Raw genomic sequence first — 6,473 nt, 5'->3', positions numbered from 1 at the left:
TACACTTTTACACTTAGAAAATTTGGGTTCATACACTTTTACACTTAGAAAATTTTGGTTCAAATACTGCATCGACACTTAGGAAATTTTTTTTCATACACTTTTACACTTAGGAAATATTTGTTCAAATACTAGATCGACACTTAGAAAATTTTTCTTCATACACTTTTACACTTACAAAATTTTTCGCCACACACTTTTACACTTACAAAATTTGGGTTCACATACTAGATCGACACTTAGGAAATTTTGTTTCAAATACTAGATCGACACTTAGGAAATTTTTCTTCATACACTTTTACACTTAGAAAATTTTGGTTCAAATATTACATCGACACTTACAAAATTTTTCTTCATACACTTTTACACTTAGAAAATTTTGGTTCAAATACTAGATCGACACTTAGAAAATTTTTCGTCATACATTTTTAGGCTTAGAAAATTTTGATTCAAATACTACATCGACACTTAGAAAATTTTTCTTCATGCACTTTTACACTTAGAAAATTGGCGTTCAAATACTAGATCGACACTTAGAAAATTTGGGTTCAAATACTAGATCGACACTTAGAAAATTTTTCGTCATACATTTTTAGGCTTAGAAAATTTTGATTCAAATACTACATCGACACTTAGAAAATTTTTCTTCATGCACTTTTACACTTAGAAAATTGGCGCTCAAATACTAGATCGACACTTAGAAAATTTGGGTTCAAATACTAGATCGACACTTAGAAAATTTTTCGTCATACATTTTTAGGCTTAGAAAATTTTGATTCAAATACTACATCGACACTTAGAAAATTTTTCTTCATGCACTTTTACACTTAGAAAATTGGCGTTCAAATACTAGATCGACACTTAGAAAATTTGGGTTCAAATACTAGATCGACACTTAGAAAATTTTTCGTCATACATTTTTAGGCTTAGAAAATTTTGATTCAAATACTACATCGACACTTAGAAAATTTTTCTTCATGCACTTTTACACTTAGAAAATTGGCGTTCAAATACTAGATCGACACTTAGAAAATTTGGGTTCAAATACTAGATCGACACTTAGAAAATTTTTCGTCATACATTTTTAGGCTTAGAAAATTTTGATTCAAATACTACATCGACACTTAGAAAATTTTTCTTCATGCACTTTTACACTTAGAAAATTGGCGCTCAAATACTAGATCGACACTTAGAAAATTTGGGTTCAAATACTAGATCGACACTTACAAAATTTTTCTTTATGCACTTTTACACTTAGAAAATTTTGCTCAAATACTAGACCGTCAGTTAGAAAATGTTTTTCATACACTTTTACACTTAGAAAACTTTGGTTCAGATACTAGATCGAGAACTATACTACATGGACAAAACATTTGGATTATTTGTAACATAATCAAATTTTCCAACTTCCACAACAATGACCTTTTACTGGAATTAACAAACTCAGAAAAATGGATTACACAAACTCTTCATACTTCAGGAAACGACCATCAGTCGTTTCCCACAGCTACTTTATGATTATTATTGGGAATAAATTTTATTTCGAGATCAATTTGTACAACATCCAACTCTGCAAAGCAAAAAAGACAATGAAGTTAATACAGAATCTCTTGGGTATAACAGTGATTACAATATCAAAAGAATTTAAAACGCAGTTGCTTCCCTGAAACAATAGCAGCGAACCAACTTCAACGTCAATTTTACTCGCTATTTCTTAAATCGTCAACGTGGTCTTGTGGTAACGCACACCCGTTGGCGTCGATGGCCGCTATCCTCCGCCATCGTTTCATTTAAGTTGTGAGTTCGCAACTGTAGTGGGCCGAGAGGCCCCATTGACCAGTTTTTTTTTTCTTCTCGTTTTTTTAAAGAATAAAACTCATCTCAATTTTTAACTCCCTAAAATAAATTTTTCTCGACAAAATGTTCAGAAAAAATAATTTTAGGGGGCTAAAAAGTACAGAGATATTCACTATACCTCTCAATTTTACTGATAAAAACTACCCAATAATTTCATAACACCTTTACAACAAGGATTAACCAAGGAAATAAAAAGAAAGACCTTTGCATTTCAACCAGAACAAAACAAAGGGCATATAATTCGTTTACTATATTTTGCGTTTTCCACTTCTTTTTCACTGCACTGATTTCTTAACAACATTGTATTCACGTTGTCAAGTAAAGAAATAAAAAATTTGACTACAATACAAAATACTTAATAAATTCATTCCATTTCGTCCCAAATATTAGTTAAAACATAGTTCGGAGAATTGAGTATTACATCACGATAATAACACCCAATAGCCTCCCACCATCTTCAACGAAGTAAAGGGAAACAAAAATCTGCACGACGTCATAAAAATGTGGATTTTCTTCATCACACAGGCATGTCTTAAGAATACATTCACATTACAGGAAGAAGCCAAACTTAAAAACAAAAGCCCATTCACAACTGAGAGAACAGTATTGAACATAACACTAGTGTTTTACAAAACGAATAGACATTTATTTCAAAAGGTTTATACGTAGACGTAAACGATGCACTAGGTAAAAAGCATCATTTGGGATATAAAGCTGAGGACAAAAAGGAGAAATAAAATCGTAAACATCTATGCTAGTTAAGATCAGATATCCAAACACCGCCACGGTTATGATTTCCTTCGTTTAAACAAGATGAATCATTAATGAATTTGAGAACGTCCTGTGTCCTTTAAAGAAGGATGGTAGACCCAACAGAAGTAAAGCAAGAAGATCGATGGTTAGCAAATTTGATCTTTGAACGTAATAATTGCCTTCAGCTTCGATCTGCTGATCTTTATTACCATTTCTATAATTAAATATTCTACATGAGGTGAAATTAGTTGCAGACATCGGTTGGCACACTGTCCTTTGTAAGTAATACATCCAGCAGAGTCTCAATAATTCTTGTTGTTGCTATGGCTTCAACAGTGTACCGTTTGATACCGTCTTTTCCTGTACCTCGTTTGTTTTCGTTTAAACTGTTTTTTCCTTTACAACTTTGACAGCTGCAGAATTTGACCTTACCTATACCGTATAGAAGACAAGGTTTCGTTTAACAGTTCAACTCGTGTTTCATGTGATAATTTTAGAATTACAGCTGTTCTTCTGTAAAATGCTTTCAAGATTTATTAAAATTTTTCATGTTTTTATAATTAACGTAGAGGTCGTTAATTTCCTGATGGTTTGCTACGAGGCATTCTTATATTCGCCAAAACAAAACACTTTTATTAAGGCAAACCAGCATTATTCCTAGCACATAATTTTAGAATTTAAGATGGCAGATTTTAACATGGAAAAGAGGATCTACTAAAGACAGTTTGGGAAACAGACTCTAAATTAGAGTTATTGGCATGTGTATGCGAGACGTTTTCTCACACAATTGTCGAAAAATTAAACACTCATCTTAAAGGTAAAAAAGTTCTGGTGAAATGCAAAAGTCTCATTAAAAATGTAACGACTATGGAGAGAAAAAGGGAAGACTTTAATGCACAAATATATATATCAAACTATTGCGAATAATATTTTTGGCTAAAGCAGACAATTTTCTTAGACTTTACGAAGTGTCAATGTTGCAACAGAAACTACCGAGTGACAAAAGGAAAATAATGAGTACTTCCCACTGCCTTCACCCGTCCACCCCTCATTCCAAAGATAAAGACACAGCCTTTAGTAAACAATGCTTTGTAAAAATATTAAACTCTAGAATTTATAAATGTAGTAAATTGCAGTGCGCGATGTTTCTGTCAACGACCAACCAACGCCCCACCCAGCCCCCTCCCCGAGCGAGTGCATTGCCCCAACAAAATGACAGGTTGCCTGTAAGACGTTTCACCGAGAAAGAACTTGAAAAGTGTAATAATTGTAGAGATACTTACAATTATCCCTTGTTCTGCTTGATTGTGATTCTCTCTTGATATTTCTTCAAGTTGTTACAATTTATAATCCTGAAATTTAGAACAAAGAGTAAACTTAGTTTGGAAGGACGTTTCAAAAATGTATCCTACATGAACAGTGAAAACGATTCGGGGTTAAAAAGAAAAGAGATTTTCCCTGAAGTTGTCGAAAGGTTTAATCCTTTAATACAATCTGCTTTCAAGTATTCTATTCCATCCATTTTTACAACCAGTTGCATTTCACCCAGTCTCGTTCCGCTTAAACATTTCAGTTGGAAATTTATATTCTGTACAACTCAAAGCCTTGAAATCCCAATACGTCAGTAGAAAAGCAGTGGTCTTATATATATTAATAAGGGATAAATGGGTCAAACTTGGAAAAAAGGGTAACACATGGAAAAATGGGTCACACTTGGAAAAAAGATCACACTTGGAAAAAAGGGTCAGGAAGGAAAATATAGGTCACATTTAGAAAAATAGGTCACACATGGATCAATGGGTCACACAGGGAAAAATTGGTCAGACTTGGAAAAATAGATCAATCTGAAAACAATGGGTCACAAAAGGGAAAAGGGGTCACATATGGAGAAATTCGTCCATTTGAAAAATGAGTCACACTGGGAAAAATGGGTAACATTAGGAAAAATGGGCCACAAACGGAAAAATAGGTCACATCTGGAAAAAATGAGTCAAAGTTGGAAAAACGGGTCACATTTGGAAAATTGTCACAAACGGAAAAATGGGTCACACTTTGAAAAATGTGTCAGTTTTGGAAAAATAATTCGCAAAGGGAAAAATGGGTCACACTTGGAAAAATGGTCACACTTAGAAAATGGGTCAAACAAGGAAAAATAGGTCACATGTGACATACATATTCTCTTGCATTGTTACGTTAGATATGATTGTTTTTCTTTTCGTGCACCGAAACTGTTTATATACGTAACTGTGACCATTCAAGGCTTACCTGGATTTGGGGTGACATGCAACAACAGCTCTCTATCTCGGTTTCCACTCCTCCTGTTAATGAAATGCTAAGAGCTCCACGGGGAAAATTCAAGCTGCAAAAGAGAAATAATACTGAATAAGTGCTTAAGTCTCGGACACCTAATTATATTTCAATTTTGGAGGAACATATTTAATCTCCTTGCCCTGATTGTGTGAAAATCGAATCGTTTGGAAGAGAGTTTTAAAATATTTTTCCTCTTTTGTTGGCTCAAGGTTCAGCTTGAAAAGAACGACGGTGCAAGTATTCAAGCTCACTGAAATCTTAAATTTCTCCTAAAACTCAAGATGCAGGTTAAGATAACCTCAGTTTACCAAAATTAGTTTCGAAGAATCCAGTTAACTTCGCTGAAACTGGAGACAAACAAATGGGTACCGGGGTTTCTAGCTGGTAAATGTACTAAATAGAAGGATGGATAGTTGTTACGCAGACAATTGAGTTCAGTTGTAATTTTCCCTAAAACAGTATCACAAACTTGCAGAAAAAGCTTGGCGTGTGTGGCCAATACATTGAAAACAGGGCAGTTCATTTCACAACTCACCATGCATTGAAAATGAAGAATTTCATGGATTGCTTCAGTCTTCGGTAAACAGCTTCTTGACCAGCGGACGACCAGTAAGGCCTATTAAAAAAGCTACATGTGTACAAAAAAAAAAAAACAATCAATGATATGTCATTTTAAGCACGAGAGAAAAATACGATTTTCTAAGATATTCCGAATATTCTTTTACCCGATAAAAGCTTTTAAGCTTTTAAAAACTTCGATATCGTGGACCCGTTCCTCTCTCATCGCAGCAGTTATCAAACCCTCAGTACCAAACCTAAATATACTTAGATAACAATCCCTCAGTAGATCAAGAGTCTGTTCTTTAGATTTAGCTTTGAGCCGGAGCATTTCTAAATATTAAAATTCCTCTGATAACAAAGCTGCGAAAATTATCCCATAACCCAAAACCGATTAATTTGAACAAAGATAAGTTCAGGGCTTGTTGAAATTTAACAGGTCTTTACACTGAGTTTCTTGAAAAATATCTGGGTAATTTCATCTTCGAAGTTCTCAGACATTGTGTTGGAATCATGGATGTTATAGGATTAGAATCGAAGATAAGCTTAGCAGAATTCCAATGCAAGAACCGGCCGAGAACAAATTATAGCTCGACCATCAGTTGAGGTCGTAGAAAGGCGGGTGGGAACGGAATTAGACGCTTACTGTTTGTAAAACCATTTTAGTAAAAGTTAACAGATGTCAAGTATAAAGTCTTACCTCTTCAACTTTGCTGAGAAAAAAATATAGGAATGTTGCACTTGGTTTGCATCACTGCCACGAGTGCTTCTTGTTCAAACTGTTGGCTCGAAAATTAACTCGCTTTTCCGCAACAAAACTGGAAAAGCTGGCGAATTTGATCACCCACAAGGAGTTTCTAAATGCTGTTTGTCTTCAAGGGAAGCTTTGTAAACCCATGCTTTTTGAAATCCTGGACCCGTAGCTTGAACGACTTCGACGGCAGCGTTCTTTCTCGCGAGAAAGTATGGTGACAAAAAAAGCTGCATGTAAAATT

The sequence above is a fragment of the Orbicella franksi genome, chromosome 7 (assembly GCF_964199315.1).
Source record: "Orbicella franksi chromosome 7, jaOrbFran1.1, whole genome shotgun sequence".
Classification (NCBI taxonomy): domain Eukaryota; kingdom Metazoa; phylum Cnidaria; class Anthozoa; order Scleractinia; family Merulinidae; genus Orbicella; species Orbicella franksi.
The sequence above is the reverse complement of the archived record's forward strand: the minus strand, read 5'-3'. Positions refer to the sequence as shown.